At 49.5% G+C, this 24,123-nt stretch overlaps 1 protein-coding gene across 1 annotated transcript in view; it reads right to left on the bottom strand.

Moving 5' to 3' along the window:
• ERG (ETS transcription factor ERG) overlaps positions 1-16,142 on the bottom strand; it is a 231,354-nt gene extending 215,212 nt beyond the window's left edge. The window contains exon 1 of the mRNA XM_058661622.1: positions 16,125-16,142. The gene's annotated coding sequence lies outside the window, so the exon portion shown is untranslated. The remainder of the gene's footprint in view (positions 1-16,124) is intronic.
• Positions 16,143-24,123: the final 7,981 nt, after the last annotated feature.

The raw sequence follows: 24,123 nt of genomic DNA, 5'->3' as shown, positions 1-24,123 counted from the left end.
AACCAGAGAAGCTGCTCAGCTCAGTCCCCACCCCGACCTATCCCCAGATCAAAAACAACATGAAAAAGGTCCCAAGAAGACTCAACCAAATCACTGATACACAGGTCTGTACTTGTTGCATGGTGGCCACAGGGTCAGCAAGGTCACTTGTAAACGGTCCCAGCAGAGCTTTTGATCAACATCAGGGATAACTGATGTCATCTGTATGTTCAGAAGGATTCAAGGAAAGACAAAGAAAGAGACAGGGTAGAAGCCCAATCCTGGCTGCTGACATGAGGCTAGGAGATCCTTTGCATCTGCCGCAGGGGTCTCCCAGGGTCCCTGCTGGGCTCCCTGGGGCTCCCTGGGGCTCCCTGGGGCCAGGCCTGATCAACCTCACCTCTCTTCTCTCCCACCCTCTCCTTGGCCCTCGGCTCTCTGTGGCTTCAGAGCCACACATCTTACCTCTCCAGGCAGTGCCCGCAAACCCACCATGGAGTAGGAGACGCCAGTCAGAATCCAGACCAAACCAGAAAGAGATGTGGGAACAATTAGTGGATTTGCTATGATTTCAATGCACTCAATAAAGCTGAAGTTGAAATGTATTTCTGATGCCAACACTCAGGAGTAAGAGGTAAATTGTGCTGGTAGCATCCCATATGGGCACCAGTTTGAGTCCCTGCTGCTCCACCTCTGACCCAGCTCCCTGCTAACGTGCCTGGAAAAGCAGCAGAAGATGGCACAAGTGCTCGGGTTCCTTGACAAATGTAGGGGACCTGGATGAAGCTCCTGGCTCCTTGCTGCGGCTTGATCCAGCCCCGGATGTTGCAGCCAGCTTGGGAATGAACCAGCAGATAACAGAGTTTCTCTCTCTCTCTCTTTCTCTCTCTGTCTTTCATCCTGCCTTTCAAATAAATAAATAAATCTTTAAAAAGAAAAAAAAATTGACCAAAAGCGAAATCCTATGCAACATTCATATTAAACAGAATCAAGCCAAACAGCAAAATAGCTCTGAGGTCCTTGGGAGCGAAGCCTGGTTTGGCCCTTTTCTGGAGGATGGACATGCTGTTCACGTCACGGCCAGGCAGCATCAGCAAAACTCCTAAAAGTGTACAGTGCTGCAGGGTTAATAGTCCCAGTGAGTAATTTCAAGGGGAATTTTCCAGAAAAGACAGAATAAGTGTAACCTACAGCTGTAGATCAAATATAAATAGTGATATATATTTGATAGAAATAAGTGTTTAGACATATGTCCGTTCTAGTTACTATCTAATTTTACTGTTACCAAACACCCACTGTGAAGGTGTCATATTTTAAGGATGTATTTTATTTATTGAAATGCAGAGTTACACAGGGAGAGAGAGAGAGAGATCTTCCAGCTAGTGGTTTACTTCCCAAGTGGTAGCACTAGCTAGAGCTGGACCAGGCTGAAGCCAGGAGCCAGGAGCCTCTTCCAAGTCTCTCATTCAGGTGGCAGGAGCCCAAGCATCTGGGTCATCTTTCACTGACTGCTCAGAAAGATTAGCAGGGAGCTAGATCTAAGGCGGAATAGCTTGGACTCAAACTGGCACACACTGGCATAACAGTGTCACAGGCGACCACTCTAGTGGCTATTCCACAATGACAGCCTCAATGATGACATATTTTGAAAGGGAATTGTTTGTTTTTAAAGCAAGTGTACATACACTTTCACACTCTGATGCTCAGTGGTCCTGGCCACTGAAACACCACCCCTGGGATAGAAGCAAACATCATGGAATGTTCCAGAAAGGGGTGCACCACCTTTGCTCCAAAGGCTTACGGCCAGTGGTGTCTCTGATTGGAGACTGTCTCCGATTCTGGCATATCATGAGGTTAGGAATGCAAGCCTGAAGATGAAATCCATGAAGGTTCACCCCCACACACAGCATCCACGCAGTCTTCAGGCGTACAGGTGGCTCACGCACCTGCAGTAGATGAGGTCAGTTGTGGAATTTTCCACTTGGGGGTCATCTCGCCAGCACTCCAAGCATTTGGGATTCAGGAATGTTTCAGATTTTCAATTAACGGAGGCTCCACCTTCCTGGGAAAATGTCCTGAGGCTGCCCACACCCTGAGCAAGAGGCCAGCTTCTCTGCCCAACTCCTGCCTGAGTGCTGTCAGCACCACAGACCATCCAAGGCCTCCTGAAAGAGACGAGGCTTCACTGGCCCGAGGTGCTGTCAGGGCCCGGAGAGCAGTGCGGAGAAATCCAAACTGGAGGCCCCGTTCTTAGGGTCTTTGTTATTTCCACTGCCATTGGTTGGCTGCCAGTCCCTGGGCTGAAGCTGTCCTGCAGCCCCAAGGTGTGAGTGGATGGGTGCATGGGTCCACCCTGCCTCACAGACCCCCACCCCGCCCCGGGCGCTGAGTCACTGGCCATCTAGTGGGAGTATTACTTACTCACTGCTAATTTTCATAAAAATGTGTGCTGGCGCCCTTCTGCTTCTTTTGACACCAGCCCAAGTGTTTTTCTCTCTTGATTGATTCTGGGTTTCAAGTCAGCAGGTCTTTCTTGCTTGTTTGTTTTTTTAATAGATTTCCTTACTTGCTGGAGGGGAACTCTCAGAGTCCACGTGATCCAGCTGCAGCAAGTCGGCCCTGCCACGTGACCTGCGTGGACGTGTGCAGGAGGAACCTGGAGCAGCACCTGCAGGGATCCCAGCTGAAGGGAGTGAAGGTGCCCCCGTACCCTCCCAGCCTGGGTAGCTGACATGGGTGGGCACAAGTCCGCATCCATGTAAGGACTTCCCCAGTTTGTGCAACTTGTGTGTTTCTGCAGACGACCCCAGGGGTGGGGACCATCGAACTCATGGACAGCATGAAGCCCATGAGTTCCCTCGACCTGGCCCTGCCAACACAGACGTAGCTGAGACTCCAAACTCAGTCTAAAGCAGGCTCATTTTTAAGTTGACCAGTTTGCATAACCTGCAGATGATGCTATAAATGTCCGAAGGGCCCTAGGCAGAAAAAGAGAGTCCCCAACCCTGAATCTTAGGCACCTGTGACTTGTCTCCTCCTCAGCCATGCAGAGTGTGTGGTTAACGCTGCCCACCTGCGTCTTCTGCTTCCCATGCTCAGGTCTCGGGATGCGTCTCTACTGGGCAACGTCGTTCCTCAAATCCTTTCCCATTCTGAATCTCCAGTTCCCACGTAAACAGGCATCACCACCCTTCCCCGTCAACAGTCAGAACTTATTTCAAAGCACAGACAGCATGGACCTAAACCGGGCATTCCCAATAAGGACAGAACTGGTTCTTGGGCTGTCCCAGAAGTCTTGCTCTGTTTATGGCTATACTGAAATACATGCATAAATACACACAGAATAAAAATCTGAAACAGATAGCATGTGTACGGCTGTAGGAAAAAAATGTCAAAAAAGCTTTTTAAGGGAGCTGTTCATAAAATAAGGGTGAAAGCCTGGCATCATGGTACCACAGGTTAAGCCACCCACATGAGCATCAGTTCAGATCTCTGATCCGGCTCCCTGCTAATGGTCCAAGCAATGCAGCAGAAGATAGCCAAAGTGCTTAGCAACCCAGCACTCATGCGGGAGACCTGGATGGAGGTCCCGGCTCCTGGCTTCAGCTTAGCCTTTCAGGAAGTGAATGGAGGATTCTCTCTCTCTCTCTCTCTCTCTCTCTCTCTCTCACTCACTAACCCCCAAGTCCCTGCCTTCCTAATAAATAAAGAAATATTTAAAGAAAGAAGACTGGACCACATTACCTTAGGTCTAAGAGTGATTATATTAGAACTTAGCAACAAAGCCTCCAATGGCACATAAACGCTAAGTGTGCACTTACTCTAGTCTGTTTTGGATGTCCCCAAAATTACTTCTGTGAATTGAGAATGGAAAGCGTTACGTTCTGCGAACGCATTCTTGTCTAACAACCCACATCCCTGGTACCTCTTAGTTTAGAAGCCAATGGGTATCAAGGTCAAGAAATAAAAACAAAGAAAAGCCACTCAGAAAAAAGAAAACAGAGTGAACACTATGACACACGTGACACAGGTTAATTTCACGCATATCCCCCCCCCCGCTAAAAAATGCCAATCTATTTTGTTACTATCCATGAACTAAAGATTTCTTGGATGTCTTCTCATTCTGCCTTCATCCTGTGAGGCTGTAAACATGTTGTGCCTCACTTCAGTCTACAATCAACAGACCCACTGATTCCAAAAACAGAGATGCACCTCACTTTTCCAAAGAGACCAAACATCATTCTCACTTGACTTCCTGGGAGCACAGACTAAAGGCTGCTTTTGCCAGTGCAAAAGCAGCTTGTTCTGAGCCCCACTCCCACATTCTCCTCCCATTCCTTTAGTCTGGGTTGCCCGGAATTTCTTTCCAGCTTTCTGGAGGGCCAGCTGGTACATGGCAACCACAGTGCCTCTGCCCATTGCTGTACCCGGCACTGGCCACCACATCCTTTATCAGATACAGAGTCACCTGACACTCATGTCACAGGTGACATACGTTAGAGTCACCAAAGACAGAAACAACTTGTCAACGATTCCCAGGGTCAGTTGATGAAATGAGCGCAGTAAGTGAAGTATGCTTTCTATCCTAATAACCCAGACCAGGGCAGACTCAGGAATAATTTGCAAAACTCAGGAAGTCAGAGAAAAGCCCCCCACTGTCCCACACAGCTTGCCTGGTGCTCCTCGGAGTGGCCTCCATGAGCTCTCCGGAGGTTCCCTGCTCCCGCTGCAGGGGAAGGACCAAAACACACACGCACCTGCCTCCAGCAAATCCACTCTGATCGCCCTCTCATTCCCAGACACAAATTTCCATGAAAACCAGACACAGGACCAAGAGCAGGGCAGGAGACTGCACCAGCGTGGCAGGTCTGCAGCCTGGTTTCATTAGGGCCGCTGGCTTGTTTCGGGCCCTTGCGTGCCGGCCACTGACACCCACACTTGCAGGAGCCCAAACAAGGCCAAACACACAGGAAGAGGAAGATGGCGCTGCAGAAGGGAGAGTGTAGTGGCAAGGCATGTGCCCAGCAATACGCCCAGAGCCTTGCAAGGTGACCCGAGTGCAAAATCTATGCCAACCCCCACTCTGCAGCCAACAGGGAACAACCCAGCCCTCCACGCCCTTGTGCACACTTAGTGAAAAGCAAGTTTATCAGGGCACTTGTGGTCAAGCAGCCACCAATGCCCAGGCTGAAAGGGCTGCGGGGGGATCCACGTGGGGTTGTCTGGGGCATGCCAACCTCCAGGGCCCGCTGCTGCCTGAACCACGGGAGCTGACTCCTCTGCTGGAGCACTCTGCTCCCAGTTCTCCTCTGCAACTGGCATTAACCCTTCCCTGCGCCCCTGCAGCCGGCTGCCCGGGATGACACGCTTTCTCCAACCCCCATAAGCATGCAGGGACTGGCACCAAGCAGGCCCACACTCATGCTCTGCTGAAACCACTCGCCTCACACACTCACCCAACTCCAGGTGAGTTACGAAGTCTTTTGGTGTTTCAACTTTCTCAAGTAGAATTTTGACTTTAAATGAAACGTTTTCTCTCAAGGCAGATGGGGGACAGCTGACCGCAGAGCACGGCACCCGCTGGAGCGGGGTCACAGTTGCCTCTGGTGCACCCCATATGGACTTGCCAAGATTCTCTTAGATGCTACAGCTCACAGCCGGCGCTTCCAAGAAGTGGGGGCTTCTCTGCACTCTTCCAAGAAGTGGGGGCCTTCTATGCACTCTTGCCTTTTCCCGTCCCCACCACAAAGCACTGCAATGAACCGGAGACTCAGGACAGGAGACACCAAAATACACAGTCTGATCTCCCGAGCTGAAGTTTTTGATTTTCTGAAATGAATCACGACACTTCTGTTTCTCCGTAGTGCTGAGCCACAGCAAACTGCACCAGACAGCTCTGGAATTTGACGTGGCAATGAGCATTGAGAGAAGCTATGCGTATCTTATGGAACAGGCTTTATTTTGACTTTATAGGAGGCTCTGCCCGCTGCGCAAAGTAACGCTGAGCCAGCAGCAGAGGAGACTTTGACGATGCCCATGGGATAATGAATTTGCGCGGATCTGTGAAGATGTATACATTGAGAAGCTTGCTACAGAGCAGACCCTGCAGCCCAGTTTCTTACTCTGGAAAATGAGGATGAATAAGAACCTGCTAGTGAAATTTTGTATTGATTGATGTGTTTTTTTTTTCACCTCGCACAAAAAATTATATTTTATCTTACCTTTAAAGCAAGTATAACCAAAAGGGTAGGTTACACATTGACGCATCACACCTCATCACACTGACAGTGAGTAGTAAGCGGTGCATGAGCAGTGTGGGTGGAACTGGGCAGACTTTGCTGCAAACTTCAGCTCTACCGAGAAGTGAAAAGGTGACACTATATGCAATCTGACAGTTGTCAAATTGTGTGAACACATCCTCTTAAAAGTTAGCTCTGAGACAGAACCCTAAATTCTATCCTTTCTTTCTCAGGGTTGCTAAAAGTCTGAGAACACTGGTATTGAAAACAATAAATTGCATTATTCTTAAGAAACACACAAAATAAAAAATGTGTCACCATGTGGTCATCTTTAAATAACCTTTCCATGCACAAAGTTGTCACACCGTGGTCCCAACACAAGCAGTAGTATTTGTGACCAGGCCGGCAAAGTTTCAGTCTAAAAGTAGACACTCTGTTTTATCCTGTAAAAAGCAAGAAGTGACTCAACAGGAAATTACACATCCATTATCCCCTCTGGTGTACAAGCTGCAGACTGAGCACTGGGCACAGCATCTTAACATTCAGCTTCCTGCTAGTATCATGTCTGGTTCCAGAGTGACACCTTAGGTGATTTTGCTAATCAGACTCGTAGGTCACGAGGATGAATTCCAGTGGGCAACTTACACAAACAGACATCACAGAAGCTCATTTTCTTAAATCTGAATCCCACAATGGACGTTCTAGACTTGCACTGTCCAGTACAGTGGCCCCTGACTGGCCACCACGGCTGTCGGCAGCACGGGACAGCTGCAGGCATACAGATGTTCCAAATGTAACCAGTGATGGATTAGGCAGACTGCATGCGAGGAAAAACAATGCAAAGCAGCTCATTCATGTTTTCTCATCTGTGTTTCTGAAACGGTAACAACCAGGGCTTGCCACATCACAGAAATCGTATTATTAAAATGATTTTCATCATTTTTTTAAACCATGTCTCCTAGTAAAATCTAAATGGCCCCAACTCACCTTCGCTTGCTCTGCCCAGGCCACTACAATGGCACTGGTTCTGTCTCTACACCAGCAGCTCGCTTCTCATCATGTCCTTCACAGACCCTCTGCTCAGACCAAAGGAGTGCCAAGGTCAGCCTGCTCAGCTCCACTTTCCACCCAGCTCCCACCTGATGAGCCTCAGGAAGGAGGAGAAAATGACCCAAGTGCTTGGACCCCTGCACTCACATGGCAGACTGAAGAAGCGCCAGGCTTCTGGCTTTGGCCTGGCCCAGCCCTGGACACTGGGGCTGGGGAGTAAATCAAAGGATATAAGATTCTCTCTCTCTCTCTCTCTCTCTCTCTCTCTCTCTCTCTCTCTCTCTCTTTTTCCCTTCCCTTCTCCCTCACCTCCTCTCTATATAACTGCCTTTCAATAGAACTCATAATAGTGAAGACATGGTAACAGCCCAGAAGTTCATCAAAAGAGAAATGGATAAAGAAATTATGGAATATCTACTCCATGGAATACTACTCAGCCACCAAAAAAAAAGAAAGAAAGAAATTGTACCATTTGTAACAAAATCATCCCAACTGAAGACCATTATGCTCAGTGGAAAAAAAAAACCCACAAAGGGTCAAATATAATATATTCTCTCCAATAAAAGGGAACATTCTTGCAAAATAAAAAACAGATACATATGTAAGCTTGTGTATACACGTATTCCCATAGAAACTATAGCATGGAGGCTAGCACCCTAGGAAGTAACAATACATTGCAGTATGCATGTCTACTTCTGAATAAAAGGAGCACTCCCAACCAAACTGTTAAACACACCTTGACAACATGATACTAGATTTTTTTTTTTTACTGTTGCTTATAGCTACAATGTCATGATACGTTTAAATAACAAAATGTTGGACTTGTGACTATTGCCAAAAGACTATACTATTATAATCATATTGGAGGAAAGAGTGGGGGAGGGGAGATAGGGAGGCAGGAACGGGAGCTGGAGGGAGGATTCCCTACACCTACAGAACCATATCATGGACAATAATAATAACGTTAAAAATACCAAACAAAAAAGGAATAAAACTGTGAGCCAGTCCTTGGCCATAAAACATTAATGTAAAGATTTCCCAAGAAGGATTCATAGGAATGGAACTCTTTGGAAAAATTGACAGGGATGGATGGAGCAGGGTGGAAAAGGGACTATGGTCCAAGTGGAGGGACTGTTTTTTTTTTTTTTTGAAAGATTTATTCATTTTATTACAGTCAGATATACAGAGAGGAGGAGAGACAGAGGGGAAGATCTTCCATCCGATGTTTCACTCCCCAAGTGAGCCGCAACGGGCCGATGCGCGCCAATCCGAAGCCGGGAACCAGGAACCTCTTCCGGGTCTCCCACGCGGGTGCAGAGTCCCAATGCATTGGGCCGTCCTCGACTGCTTTCCCAAGCCACAAGCAGGGAGCTGGATGGGCAGTGGAGCTGCCGGGATTAGAACCGGCGCCCATATGGGATCCCGGGGCTTTCAAGGCGAGGACTTTAGCCACTAGGCCACGCCGCCAGGCCCTGGAGGGACTGTTTTACATGATGGTGTAGAATTTTATTTTTTCAAAGTTAGAATTGACTTTGTTCTTATTATAAAACTAACACATTGCAAAAACTGTCAAAACTCCCAGGAAATCTACAAAAGTAAAACCACAATTCAGTATTTCTGAATAAAACTTTCTCTTTTTTTCCTGTGGTAAGGAGGATGTATCTTTAAAAAGAAAAAAAAAAAACGAGAACATAAAGTTTCTACAACAACACGTTACGCCACTGAACAAGATAACCTAGCATTCAGAAGGCTAAGCAGGTGAACACTCAAACTGAAGCTAAGGAGGAACAGAGGCGAGAGCCTGGAGCTTGCACCACCCAGCCCTGCAGAGGAGCCTGGGGCTCTGCACTTCTGCTGGAATCTCCACATGCAGACATCCAACTCCCACACTAAGGCTCAAACACTCAGGATTCAGCAGCAGAGAACGCCCACAGGGACCCCAGCGCACCCCCAAGGCAGGGCCCAGGGCTCTCCCTATCCTGCCTTCAATGGAGCACAAGAGCCACCCCCTCCACAGCATGCAGACCCCCAGCCCAGGCTCAGAGCTGAGCAAGGGACACACACTTCCATGGTGTGCACTCATCCCCCTTTCTAGATGGTGTGCACAAGCCCCATCCTCCCAGATCTCACCGCCTCAAAGCAGGACTCGAAGTTGGCATCTTACAGCATGATGTGTGTTCCCCAACATCGTCTGCCCACTCCAGCCTCTTCCTGAGCTGGCCTCTCCAGCACTCCCTGGACCTTCAGGCATTCCACCTGTCCTGCCTGCCGGGACTCTGTGCAGCTCAACTTGACCACTGGAAGTGAAAGCACGGCTGTCTGATTGACCAGTTGGCTCAGCAACAGACCGGCCTCTAATCACCCACAGTCAGATACACATTGGTTAAAAGAGCTCCCTAGTGAAATGTTCTAGCTTTTCCCATAAAAACCGCATATTTGCTTAGTGTCTTGACACTCCCTCTTAGAAGCCAACTTTCCATGTGTCATTTACGACAATGCTCTCATTTAAAGCAGATCAATAAGATTTGGGGGGAGAAATTTATTTCCAAGTTGCTTACAATTGATAAGGTGAATTTGGGACCTGCGCTGTGGCACAGCAGCCTGGGCTTCTACTTGAAGCACTGGCATCCTAAACGGACACCAGTCCAGATCGAGCTCCCTGCTTGTGCCTGGGAAAGCAGAGAAGAAGCCCAACTCCTTGGGATCCTGCACCCATGTGGAGCACCCAAAGAAGCTCCTGGCTTCAGACCGACTCAGCTCCAGCTGTTACAGCCATTCAGGGAATGAACCAGCGAATGAAAGGGGGTGTGTGTGTGTGTGTGTGTCCTTCTCTCTCAGTAACTCTGCCTTTTAAATAAAAACAGTAAATCTATAACTCTTGAGAAAAACCAACTAATAACAAAAACTCAATATAGTGAGATTTCTGCAAACAAAACTCATAGACAGCGAAGGTACATTACAAAGGCACTCACACTATGCACACAAGCGCAAGTCACACACTGCGAGTCACACACACACACAGAGGGACTTCACTGAGTAACCCATGGTTTTATAACTTGGTTATGGAGAACTCAGAAGCAACAGCTCTTGGGCGACATTCTGCCTAATCATCTTTATTTACAATTCTTATGTAACGGCAAAATTAACTTTAATTTCATCGTGAGATATGACGATAACTTCAACACTGCTGTATTTCAACTGTAAAAGCCCCTACTGGGAACCACAACAGCCGTCAATAGTATCTCTCCCTCTGGATGGCAGGGACGCGGGTGGAGTTTCAGAATTTGTGCTACATACTGCTAATCTGCAGAGCCAGCATGCCTTCTCCAGAAAGAATGCCAACCACTCCCCAGCTTTGATCTTTATTGTCATTATTTCTATTTAAAAACTTGGTAGTGAGGTACAATTTACTGCCAGGGTCAAGCCAACTGGAAAGTACTTTCCAATACTAAAGAAGCAAATTTCGCCTCCACTTTTGCTTATTCTGTCATCCTGCCGCTGTAGCCGGTGCTGCGAAAAGAGCAAGCCTTGCATAAGACAAGTTTAAACTTGGTGCAATTATAGACCCAGATTTGTAAATCTGGCAGCAGCTATGAGAATCCATTCAAAAAGAAAGAATCATCTTCAGAACGGTCCTCCGCTGGCAGCTGGTGTCTCCTCAAAATGCTTTCACCTCATTTCCCAATAAAACAAATCTCAGCTTTCTAATCCATTTAGCTTAAAACAGGTTTCTGTTGCAATTGCAAGTGTGACTGGCTTGCGCTTGAAATACTTTCATCTCACTAGCACAGCAGTCGGGACTAATCCTCAGCTGGACACACACATGTCCCGTGTAAGAATCTGGAAATGGGCCCGGTGGCGTGGCCTAGCGGCTAAAGTCCTCGCCTTGAAAGCCCCGAGATCCCATATGGGCGCCGGTTCTAATCCCGGCAGCTCCACTTCCCATCCAGCTCCCTGCTTGTGGCCTGGGAAAGCAGTCAAGGACGGCCCAATGCATTGGGACCCTGCACCCGCGTGGGAGACCTGGAAGAGGTTCCAGGTTCCCGGCTTCGGATCGGCGCACCAGCCCGTTGCGGCTCACCTGGGGAGTGAAACATCGGATGGAAGATCTTCCTCTCTGTCTCTCCTCCTCTCTGTGTATCCGGCTTTCCAATAATAATAATAAAAGAATCTGGAAATGCACCCCTCTGCTGCTGGATCCCACACACTCCCGCCTCGGGTGAAGTACAGGGTCTTCATCCAGCCTCTTCCACTCGCTTCTCTGAACTCTGTTATCTCCGTTCATCCCCTCCAGTTTCCAGCACACTCCCAAGCACATTCACCCAACTGCAGCAGGTTTGGGGAGGTGTTCTCCTTCCTGAGGTTCTGACCCTGCCTGGGCCTCAACCCTCTCTCCACCTGCCCATCAAAAGAAAGCAATACATTTCCTACCTCACCGGCCAGAAAATCTGACTTGTTCTCCTCCCTCCTCTGGCTGTAGCAATGTGTGTGGCGGCATGCTTGGCTCCATCCAAAGCCATCGGGTACTAGATCTAAAATGGCAAGCAACTGATTGTTGCAGGATGTGAGCCCCGGCATGTGCTGTCACAACTTGCTGGGTAATAAGGCCCCTCTAGTGGCCAAACCCCAAAGAGCACAGTTTTCTGATGGCCAACACCTCCAGCAAATGTGCCAAGTTCTGACCAAGTAAGCAAGAACTCTGGCCTACAGGCTGCAGTGAGAGCAAAGCTCTGTCCACCCAAATGACGGAATGAACGAGGCAAAAGGAATGAACTTTGGGTAAGCACCAGGGAATACACCTGTCTGCTAGAATGAGGCCTCCATTAAGCAGGTTTCTGCTCCCCACATGCCAGGACCCTTTCCCTCCACAACAAAAAACACTGCCCTACAGAGACCTATAGCCACGAGGGGCAAGTCTACAGATGGAAATAGGGAACATGGCACAGAGAGTCCCAGCAGGGCAAAGACGAGCCTCTTGACTTAAGTGCTAGCTGTGGCCCTTACAAATGAAGCACAGCAATGCGGGACTCCTGAGGGGTGACTTCAAGAAGCTGCACACAGCTGCACACCCACACAGAGCAGCGCTCCTGTCGCTCTACCGTATGGAGGCAGACATGGTTAGCAACCTTACTGACACCTGGCATTTCTCCTATATCCCCCCCATCTGTCCTGGCTTGCAGGTAAGACTCGCCCCCAGCTAACCCAGTTCCTGCCCATGCTTAAGCTGGCGCGCACAAAGGCACGCACTCCAGTGCCATCTTTCCTGTGCCCCCAGAAGCTGCCCTGCTCTCTCACCAGATGCGGGGAGCCCCTAGGGCATGCAGGGCACGAATGGTGCCTGACAACAGAGGGTGTCAGTCTGCTCCCTACATGCAAAGCCAACATCTTCACCTTGAAATGAAAAACTTTGAACTTTTGCTTACATCACGTGAAATATTCAAGTGGCGATTCCTATGTTTTTAAGATGTACCTGTTTTCTTCCCCATTCCCCGCAGGAATGCTTACTCACACTGGAGTACAGTTTGCTGAGGGCTGCGATCATTGAAATGGGCATCTTACTAAAGTGGACCACATATAAGACATGAGCATGCTTAAAACTCACTTCCACTGAAACAATCCAGAATAATAGGTTATGCTTTACAAATCCGATCTTCCAAGCCTTGATATGTGCTAACAGCAGGTCCTACACCACCATATCTGTCTCTGAGGTCAGTGTAAAAAACTGGTAACCCTAATTCACATGGCCGAATTTCACACAGTTGGAGGACGTTCTGATCTCAGGCATGTCCCTAAGCTTGCCTTCTCACACACGTGGGTGAACGCACACCGGGTGACGACAGCCAAACCCCTCTCTCATTGTGAAATTACTGTTTCTCACACAGTCAGGGTCTCCCGGATTATGGCAGGCTGCTATAAAAATAGAAGAACTTAAAAGTTAGTTTAAATCCAAAAGCCAGACGTAGTGCTCTGTTTTTCGACGCACCCTTTAATTCTTCAGTGTTGGCTACGTCTTAGCTCCACTTAAATTTAGCAGAGTAATTTTAGCTTGCCGCCTGCACTGCCTTCGCTCAATCTGCAAGGTTACAGGCAGGAAGCACAAATCTCTCTTTTTGTCACTACAATGTTTGGAATAAGAAGGAAAGCTCAGAGGGAGAAATCACCCTCCACTTCCCTGCTCGTTTTAAAAAAAAATTGTTCGGAGGACAGTCCAGCCCTGTAAACTCCATTTTTGTCTTTTTGCAGATTAGCTGTCTTGTCAGTGGGTGATGTCCAGCTGATGAGCCAACCACTGCACAGGCGCTGGAGACCCCAGTGAGATGACAGCCACGGGCAAGAGGCAGCTGGTGTGTGAGCATCACCCATGAGTGCTGGGGTCTCCGAGTCCCTAACCACTCCAGCTCACACGGCTGCTACCATGTTGGGTAGAGGAGCTGAACGCTGCTATACTGCCATCGCCTTCTTCTGCCAAATGCCACTCCTGAACACTGGGAATCATTTCCAGGGCAAGTTGCAGGCCATAGGGAAAGGGGTGCTCTGAAGGACTGTACTGCCCAGGAAAGCACAAGGATCCTCACACATGGAGGCAAGAAACAAACCAGTCTCCTCTTCTAGAAAAAAAAAAAAAAAAAAAAGATGAAGCCCAGAGATAACCAAACACCAGCACTGAGGGGGTCTCCGGCCAAGTGCCAGGGAGATGCCCACAGCATCCCTCAGCTGGGGCAACTGTCATCTCATTTCCATGGCCCCTAGGAACCATGTGTCCCAGCCTCCCAGCACCTAGGTGCCTCAGCACCCACAACTCGATGGAGGGAGAGGGCCAGGAAACTACAGCCATGCCAACATTGATTCAACACAACAGCCAGTCCAGGACCTGACCTGCCACTACCTCCCCCGGGGACCTGGAAAAAACTTTAGAAACAGTAACTCTTCTGTCTTGAGAAGGAAGAAATCTACCTCTCCACACACTCCCTATAACTAACAAGGAAAAGGGGGGGCAGCATGAACATTGACTTCAGAAAAAGCACTGACTGCTGTCTACGCCCTCCTTTCGACAGACAGACGATGTAAGTCATGCTTCTGCGGCGTCTGTTCAGCACATGCAGAACACCTAAAGGCTTCAGTGTGCAGTAGAGGTCAAAATCCAACACTGACATCTTTTAGAGACGCTTTCCTTCCTCTTACTTATACTCTGTCGTGCTACAGGGATTTTCGTCCTGACTGTGAGTAAATCTGATTTTAGGAACCTGAAAATTCAATCAGCATTTTCTTCAAATACAAAGGCCAAGTCTGCAAGCATTAGAGGCAAAGATAACACCACAAGGTGTGTGGCAACTCCATGAGGCGAGCCACGCGGGGGATGCAGCGGCAGAGGCAGGCTTTCAAAATCCTACAGAATTCCCATGCGAAACATTGAACGTGAAACAAGGCATCACAACTTCAGGCTGCACTTTCAAAAATCACACAAAGTTACAACTGTCAAAGCCACGGCAGGAGCATCTTGGGTCCTCTAGCAACTATGCTTTCTTCAGCCAAAAATCTTCAAAACAGAACTGACCCCTTTAGCTAGTTCCGTGTAATTTCCAACAAAAGTCAACCGCTGGGAACCAAGGGGGCGTTGACAGCACGCACAGGGCATCTGCGGTGCCTCTGGTAGGTAGTTCACGCAAAGTCCTTACGGCAGTTCCACAACTTGGCCTCACCAGCTCAGCCTGTTCCCACTAGGCTTGTCATTTCCATAGTGTGACTAGCTCATAAACAAGTCCACACGAAGGACAGTCGTTTGGAGTTTTTTCTTCCCTGATTTTGCTGTTCAATGTCCCCAGGAAGACCTCTAAGAGTTCAGTCCTGCCCCCGCCCCCGCCCCAAGACGCCAGAGCAACAGCAGAGCAAGGGTTAATGCTAGGAATGTGACAGCTCTGGGTCTTCCCGGGCTCCAAGCTACTTGGGGAGGATCGAACATCCTCAAAAATAGCCTCCATGGTAAATAAACTGTGCTCCATAGACGCAATCCAGGGAAGGAAACAAAAATCCTTCTTCGTTCGCATTGAAAGTTTCCTCAATTCCAGAAGCCATGGCAGCACATACACTGTGAAAATCGCTGGCCCGCGCATTCGCTTCCAAGGAGAAATGAAATCACCCTTTAGGTCGGCGAAGGGGCGAATGAAACGCACAGGGGCGTCCTTAACTGTATGTCCGTTCTTAGGTTGCTACTAATAACCGCCCGGAAAGCTTTGAAATAATTAACGGCTGCAGGCAGCGCCTCACGCACAGCCCAACCCGTCACGGTGATAAACGGATGATGGATCTCCACACAGAGCTGAGAAAACGCAGACTCTATTTCCCAACCTGCCAAGTTTTCCACGCGAGGTGGAAAACCGGACGCGCACACGCCTAACACTCTGCAGACCGCGGGATCCAAAGCGCAGAGACTGACAACAAGGATCCTCTGGAGAGCAAGCGGGAGGCGCCGTCCAGGGCCACGCCGGCGCGCACCACCCAGGCCCCACGCGCAGGGATAGCCCAGCCCCGCGCCGTTGCTCGGGCTACAGCTCCCGGCGAGTGCGCTCGTCCCACTCCACGCAACGACAGGCAACCCTGCTGCTCCTCCGTGCCCCAGATGTGGCTCCCACGGGCTTCTCTCTCGGTCCAGGCCAGTCATCCCGTGCCCACTCCCCTGCGCCGCACAGCTCGGTTCCCTCTCTTGCTCGCTGTGCCGCACTCCTCACCTGTCCCGCTGCCGTCGGAAAAACACAGTCGAAGCTTGCCCCGCCCGGCCCATCCCATCCCACTGCCCTCTGCCCTCTGCCCTCAGTCACCAGCGCAGAGCTGACAGAACGCTCGTGGCGCAGGACTTACCCTGAGGCAGCAGCGGCGCCGTCGAGGAGGGCGTGTCCCGCACGTGGGTGTCCGCGCCGTGTCCGCACCTGCGGCTGCCCGCGCGAGTATCGGGCCTTGCGCGCCAAGCCGGGCCACACTAACTCGGCGGACGCCGACGGGTTCAGCCCATGGTGTGGGCGCCGGCCTCGGGGAGGCTCGGGTTCCCGCCAATCGCCAAGCAGGGCAGCCGCCCCGACGCGCGTCTAGCGAACCGTGAGTGCGTGCCGGGGGCGGGGCAGGAGGGCACGCTCTGGGCCAGGTGCGCGCGCGGGTGTGGGTCTCCGAGTGTCCGGGTCGGGGGGTCTGCGCGTGCGTGTCCGGATGCGTGGGTGTCCGTCCGCGCGCGGGACGTGCGCGCGCCCTAGAGCCGGGGAGCGCGGGCAGGTTTGGACCGCAGCGCGCAAGGTTGGCGTTTGGGGCGCCGGGCTGTCCGCTCCGGGAGGAAGAGGAGGAGGAAGAGAGGGAGGAGGAGGAGCAGAGGCTTGGAAGGAATTAGAGTGGAGTCCAGGCCCCAGCGGGAGAGGAACCCGAGACGCAACTCCAGGAGGGGCGGACCGGGGTAGGGACGCCGCCGAGATGCCCGCTCCGCCTGGCCCAGGTCACTTGCGAAAAGAAGTAGCTTTCTTTTTTCCCCAGCCTCAATGTAAACCGTTACACACGTTAAACCCTAAAAGTTAAAACTGCTTGGGGCGAAGTTGAGCAAGAGCACGAGCTGCCTTGAATGCATACTGGAATCCAGAGGGCACCTCACGCAGACTCAGGACGCTGCGGGCTCGCGGTGCCCAAGTACCCAGCTTGCCGGAGACGCGGGTAAGGACCTGCACCAGCGGGAGGAGCCGGCGGGATGCGGGGGACATCACCCGCGGTGAGCACTGATGGGCGCATGGCGAATGCACCCGCGTGGCAAGGCGGGGTCCCCTGGAAAACGGCCTCCTCCGCCTCGGGGCGCTGCGCTCGCTCAGCGACCCTCCAGGTGCCTGGGTCCACGGCGGGATGGAACAGCAACGTCGCGCTTACCTGAGGGCTGTGTCGGCAGCAAGGCGCCCGGTGCCTTCCATGAGCCTCCCGCGTCCCTGGGAACCCAGGCTAGTGCTTGGTCCTGCACACTCGCCCCATCCCCAAGGAGAGAAAATTACCCTTATCCCTCCCGCAGGATCTGTAACAGCTAAGAATTTCAGCAGACAGAAAGAAAGCAAGGCTCTGCCCCCACCCCGACACTGCCCCCACCCCAGGGGAAGGGAGGGAATAAGCGCTCCTTTAATTTGAAAAATAATAATTAAAACGCCCTCAACTTTTAAGGCCCAGCAACATAATCTATTAATTGGTCGCTATTAACATGCAGTTTTATTGGCCATAGCACACAGAAGTCTGATTGTGAAGGAGGAGTGTTTTCAATGAAAGTGCAGTTATTTTAGCTGCAGACGTGTTTACATTTCTGTGGTTTAGTCTATAACTTTCTCTTTTTCTTGCTTCAGAATTCTGCTCCATGAAGCAAAGCCCTTAGCTCCCAGACATTCCAAAAAGTCTGCCAAAATAATAAGAAAAAAAGACAGGGAAGAAAAAACATACAGAGACCCCCAAGTCTGGGTCAGTCTCAGGGCTGGATGTGGGCAGACTGCGCATGCCCCCTGCCTACAGGCTAGCCAATTGAGAGAGGGAGGGAATCAGAGAATGAGAATGGGCCTGCCTTCGGGGCTCCATTTCCTGTTTGCTGGGGGAAAAAAATGGAATAGGTCTCTGCACTGAGTTTAGAAACTGCCTTTCTCCAGGATCTATAGGTTCTGAGAGGATCTCTAACCCTAGAGGTGCCAAATGGGTCCTTTACTTCAGAATCTACACAGACAAGGCAGAGTGTTCCTTTAAGGTGGTGGACTTCCTAAAACTGTGGTGGCCACCTGGGAAAGTTTTTGGAAGGGCTAGATGCAACTCTGTTACAAGCCCACTTGTTGGCAAGTGGCCAGAAAAAGGTACCCCAAGCCTGAAGAACTGAACACAGTGGGGTGCTGAGAAGCGTGCCCCCTTTTCTCTCTGCGACTGAGGGCTGCCTGTGACCCTGGCATCCGTGAGCTCCCTGCGAAGCTCACGGTCATAAGTCACAATGCTGCGATTCACATGGTCTCCAAAAGCATTTGGCTTACTCTCCCCTTAACTATCAAAAACATATTTTAGTTTCCTTTTCTGTCTGCTCTCCAGATAGTCCAGATCCAACGGAGTTCAGTGCTTTGAAGTGTTGCTCTTTGCCACTGATTTTCCCCAACTCGGCACAGGGAGCCCTCCGGCCTGAGAGGGGCTGCAGCTGATGGGACGCAGCCCCTGGGCCTCTAAGACAGCACGGCCCTAACACCACTTACCACAGCCTGTCTTCCAGGGGATCACATTGTGTAGCTATAGGTGGAAGTCCTTTCTGTGGTCTCATCCAGTCACTGCCTTCTACCAGCTCATTCCCTTCTGTCTGGTCCAAGACTGAGCTCAAACAAGAGGAAACCAGTTAAACCAGTTAAGTGGAGAGAAGGAAGGAAATCCATCCCATGTCTGGGATGCAGGACAAATACTGCAGTCCTAAGGAAATTAAACTGTCATTGACAAGGGGGATTTTTTTTTTGTTATATTATTTTGTATTGATTACATTGCATTATGTGACACAGTTTCATAGGCTCTGGGATTCGCCCAACCCCTCCCCATGCCCTCCCCCCATGGTGGATTCCTCCACCTTGTTGGAGTATTACAGTTCATATTCAGTCAAGATTCTTTCATTGCACGCACAGAATCCAGCATCTTATTGTCCAGATAAATTCAACAGTTTCTTGGGGAGACCATCTCTGGTCTGAAGGTAGAGCTGGCAGAATATCATCCCGATCAATTAAAAGCCACAACATAACATCAACAACAATTTACAACATTATGGAATTAATTGACATGGTATTGAGTAACAAATATTTTTAAAAATGCAAGTTCTTAACCGCATCCTGTGACTACTTCATTGACATTTCAATTTTGGTTTATACACAGAACCAGCTGCTATACACCTTAAAATGGCTATAGGGTACTATTCAGCTGTCTCATGTCTATTTTCATTTTAGTATTTAGCAGTTTATAGTGTTGAAGCTTAATTTTGCTGAACTTGGCAGATTTGGGGATAGTCTAAACTGGCTTATAACTCTAACAAGGCATATGTCAACAGTTGAGGTGCAGAACAGTTTTAGGAGGGGTGTGCAGAGAAATCTTCAATACCCTAGTGAGGAGTAACTAATCTTTGTGTCCTACTCAGTAAGGCATGTGTGAGTCCACACTGACCGTTTCCTGTCTGGTTCCAAGCTTTTGACAAGGGGGAGTTTTAATTAAAACTCTACTTGACACCTTCCATAAGAAATGATGTTTTTAAGTATCTTATAAATGAGGTGGTCTTCTTTCCTTCCGAAGTTTTGTGGGCCAATTTAATTCTTTAAAAAAGAAAGATCTCTTTTTCTCCAAAAGATGGTTTGGATTAATATAGGTATTTGTTACTGGATCATGTCACGCTCTTTTCCACGGCTTGTCCTGCGCTTGGTTGTCCACCTGTTAAATATAACCCCCCTTTTCTTTTGATATTCTGAGAAGGGCTTTAAAAGGTTTACATCCCTCAATATAGAGATTTAATTGCTTTACCTATAATAAAAATAATCCCAATAAAACTCAGATTGTGGCGATTTCAAAGCAGGAAGGACAATTGGATTGGGATATAAAGGTTGCAGTTCAAAGCCTCCCACTTTTAATATAACGTGCGTGGTGTTATGAGTTACAGAATCCTGGTTATCATTCTTAGGAGGCCTGGACTTTGTTGACTTGTGCACTGGAGTGTCTCTGAGCTCGCTTTACAGCCTGGCAGTTCTGCATGTGTGTGTGTTAACTAGGGGAAGGGCAGCCTGTCCCCCGGCAGTAAGTGTTCACCCAGGAGGGAGTCTCGAATTCTCTTTTCAAAGGTCCTGGAGTGAGGTTCCTCACAAGGACATGTCCCTGTCTTTAGTGAGCTCCAATGTGGCAGGAAAGCAGTCCAAAGGTCGCAGAAAGCAGGCAGCCTTCGAGTGAGTTTTAGCTGTTCCTGTGTGTCCCCCACTCCCACTAAGCCCTGCCACTGGGACCTCATTCACTGGGACCTTCTTTTCATCGTGGGAATGTTTCGGATGTGTCACGCGAGGCAGCTGCCCCAACCCTTCCCATCCCAGGTCCCCCTCCCTCCCAGTACAAGTCAGAGCACACAGCAAACACCGAAAACAGAGTGAACCTGTCACAGGACCGAACTCAGGGGATCCGAGCCGAACGCCGCCGCACCTCTCTTCCACCCCGGCCTCATTTCTGTGGTTACGTGTTCATCCACCTGGGGGGCACAGGCATCTGCCCTCTCTTGGGGAGTCCTCCATGTGTTTCACAAGCATTTGTTACTATCACCTTTTGCTGTCAGCTGCTAAGAGATCAACATTAGATGCTCCTGTCCCTTCCAGACAAACTCATTTGACACAATAGGCCGGCTCTCCCAAGTGCTTTTTCTGTCTCTGTCAAATGTGGTTTAAGTCTTCAGTATACACAGCAGTTCTCAATCACACGTGCTGACCGCAACTGCCCCATAAAATTGCATAAAGCATAATTCCTATCGACTTGCATATCGCACAGATGAAGCTGATACAGAACACATTGTACACCTGTCAATTCCCTTTGGTCACAGAGGGCGGGATGAGTTGGAAGGCTCTATTTGTATTTTTAAGTGGAGTTATGTGGGGAAAAGCAGGTCTAGGCCAGCTCTTCCCACACCTGGACTTGGCCAACTAGCCATTGAGCCTCATGTGTGACGACACTCTATCAGTGAACAATTTCTCATTTGCATTTCCATAACATGATTATTCGTGAGCATGAAAATGGTTATATTGTCATGTCATGACGACACTTTCTTCTCAGTGGGTTTTTGTGGCCTTGAAGGCACAGGCTTACCTATATTTTAATGGTTTTCTTTTGTACCTAAGAACAATGTGGATGATCTTGTAAAATTTTAATGGATAGGGCCCGGCGGCGTGGCCTAGCGGCTAAAGTCCTCGCCTTGAATGCCCTGGGATCCCATATGGGCGCCGGTTCTAATCCCGGCAGCTCCACTGCCCATCCAGCTCCCTGCTTGTGGCCTAGGAAAGCAGTCGAGGACGGCCCAAAGCTTTGGGACCCTGCACCCGTGTGGGAAACCGGGAAGAGGTTCCTGGTTCCCGGCTTCGGATCGGCGTGCACCGGCCCGTTGCAGCTCACTTGGGGAGTGAATCATCAGACGGAAGATCTTCCTCTCTGTCTCTCTTCCTCTCTGTATATCCGGCTTTCCAACAATAATAAATCTAAAAAAAAAAATTTAATGGATAAGAATCCTATTTCAGGTTGTAACCACAGACAGTTGGCAAGGAATACGTGAAAGCAGGAATCTAGTACTGTCAGCCTCATGACCTGGGACAAGTCCCCTCCACCACCTGAAGACCTCAGATGTGCTCGACAAAGAGCATCCTGCGATGACCTGCCTTACGTGGCATCCCTGACTCTTGGACCCGGGCGCTGTTTGGCTGTTGGACACTGCACTTCCCTCGTGTAAATCTGGTGCACACACATCTCGCACATCTTGCATCATTGGTGCTGAATGCAGGAAGAACGGTACCTCCTGAGGTGGATTCCCTGGCCTTCTCATTCTGTTTCTCCCCGAGTTTGGTAAACTGTGGTCCCCACAGCTGAGATCTGGCCCTGCCTTCACACCCAAATCCGCTTGGCAGCTTTGGCACTGCCCAAGTTGATAAGACCTGGCTGGCTTCAGGCCTTGTCAACAGAATCCCACAGGGACAGAGACAAGGCATGGATACGTAGCTTTGACACGCCCCAGGTGGTTGGACTAGACTCCAGAACTCTGGCTCTAGAGTTATCCATTGCGTAATGTCCAGAGTCTTCACCTCACCAGCCATTTCTTGGATAATGCATTTCAAAAAATGAACTCCCCAGAGATTGGTATTGTGGCTTAGTGGAAAAAGCCACCACCTGTGAAATTGGAATCCCACATGGGTGTCAGTTCATGTCCCGACTGTTTCACTTCCAGTCCCACTCCCTGCTCATGGCATCACAACTACAATAGAAGATGGCCCAAGTTCTTGGACCCGTGCCTCCCACATGGATGATCTAGATCAAGTGACTGGCTTTGGCCTGGCCCAGCCCTGGCTGTTGGGGCGACTGTGGAGTGAACCTGCAGATGGAAAATCTCTTTCAGCCCCTTGTTCCTCTGTCTTTTTTCCTTGAAAATTTAGAGAAAAAAAAAGTGTATGGAAAGTTGAATTAAAAACAAGTTTATTTTTATACAAAAAAACCCTTGAAAACATTGCATACTTTTCTCCACATGTGTAATTTCCGTGACCTTTTTCAAAACCCCTCCTATGCACAGATTAAAAAAAAAGCTTTACACTGAAATAAACTTACACATTAACTCAATTTCCTACGAACTCTACCAAGCGTAGGTGTGTGGTGTAGGACAGGAGCTGAGTTTCTTTAAGACTCTGCATTTACTTAACCAGGGTGTGCTCCCACATTCAGACAAAAAGAGGCTCTTGTTTGCCAATAACATGTCGCTAGGGAGGCAGGACTTAGGAGGGAGAGAGAATACTGTAGGGACAGCTTGCTGCTTCTGAAGCCCACACATCAGTGAGACAAATAAAAGGAGGAGCTGGGACCCACAAAGCTGGCATCCCGATGGCCTACCCCAGCTTCTGTTCAGAAGGCAGCTAAGACCAACACCCAGGAAAGTGAGGGGTTCTTATTCCCAGTCCTTGCTGAGGTCCTTGGAAGCTCCCACACTTCATAGCCTAAGGGACAGAAGAGGATTCAATTGTCCCCCTGTGGTTTAGACTCTCAGCTGAGCGCCCACTGGCCCACTGCAGTTTGGTAAAGATGACAGCCAACCTTAGAAGTCAGCCTCAGGACTTGCAGGCTAAACAGGAGGTTGTGACCAAGCCCTGCCGTTTTCACAGCCAGCAGGCACTGAGGTCAGGTCAAGCTGGCCCAGAGGACGCCAAAACTAGCCCCGGACAGCAAGTTGCACCAGCCACAGGCTTCAGCCAGGCATGCCATCAGGGTGAGCAATGGTCAAGAGAATGACAGGCCCTTCCTCAGAAACTTGCAGAGTGTGTGTCCAAGGAACGCAACTCCACCTGGGCGGTGGGACATCTCCAAGTGTGGACTTAGACAGAGGCCAGAATGTGGTGTTTGTTGCAGGTCACAGCAAGATAAATCCAGAAAGGCAGAGTTCGGCATTTGAAATCTTCTATAGCCACCTGATGGAGTGATGTTATGTCTACTCACCCTAATGAAAATCTGAGCTTGGTTATTGCTTGCCTCTTATTTTAAAATGTATTGCTTCTTGAAATAACATATTTTTCACCATCTTAGTACAGACCATCTGATTTACCTTCTTTGCAGCTACTTTGCAGTGATTTTAACGAAGGAGAGTGGGGTGGGGAAGAGCAGAATGTGGTAGAGGAACGTGCAGGTGGTTGGAAGCTAAGGTGTTGCATCCCTTGTGGTGGCCATGTTGGAGAAGGCCAGCCCCACCTTGGTCCATCTGGGAAAATAACAAGCAAAAGGAGAGAACTCGCCGCCCACCGCAGCCCTTGGGTTCCCTGCAGCCTCCTGCCCAGGCTCGGGCGTGTTCTGCTGTGCTCTGTTCCCAGGCTCATCCGTGGTGGAGTTCAGCACATGACATTAATTAGGCCCGTCTCTGTCTCCTGCCAGCCTGTGTGTTTCATGACCGTTGGCTCTGACTTATCTGCGTACTTTCCGAACCTGGCACATGGGAGACAGTGAATAAATGTTTTTTTTTTAAATCAGATTGAAATGAATTAAATTTGGTCTACTTTGGCCTGGGTTAAGACACTCTGGAGAGAAACCAAAGCGTAATGCAGTTTGTATCAGTAGCAGTTCTCATTCTCTCTCACCCCTC

Source organism: Ochotona princeps, chromosome 3 (assembly GCF_030435755.1).
Source record: "Ochotona princeps isolate mOchPri1 chromosome 3, mOchPri1.hap1, whole genome shotgun sequence".
NCBI lineage: Eukaryota > Metazoa > Chordata > Mammalia > Lagomorpha > Ochotonidae > Ochotona > Ochotona princeps.
The sequence above is the reverse complement of the archived record's forward strand: the minus strand, read 5'-3'. Positions and strand labels throughout refer to the sequence as shown.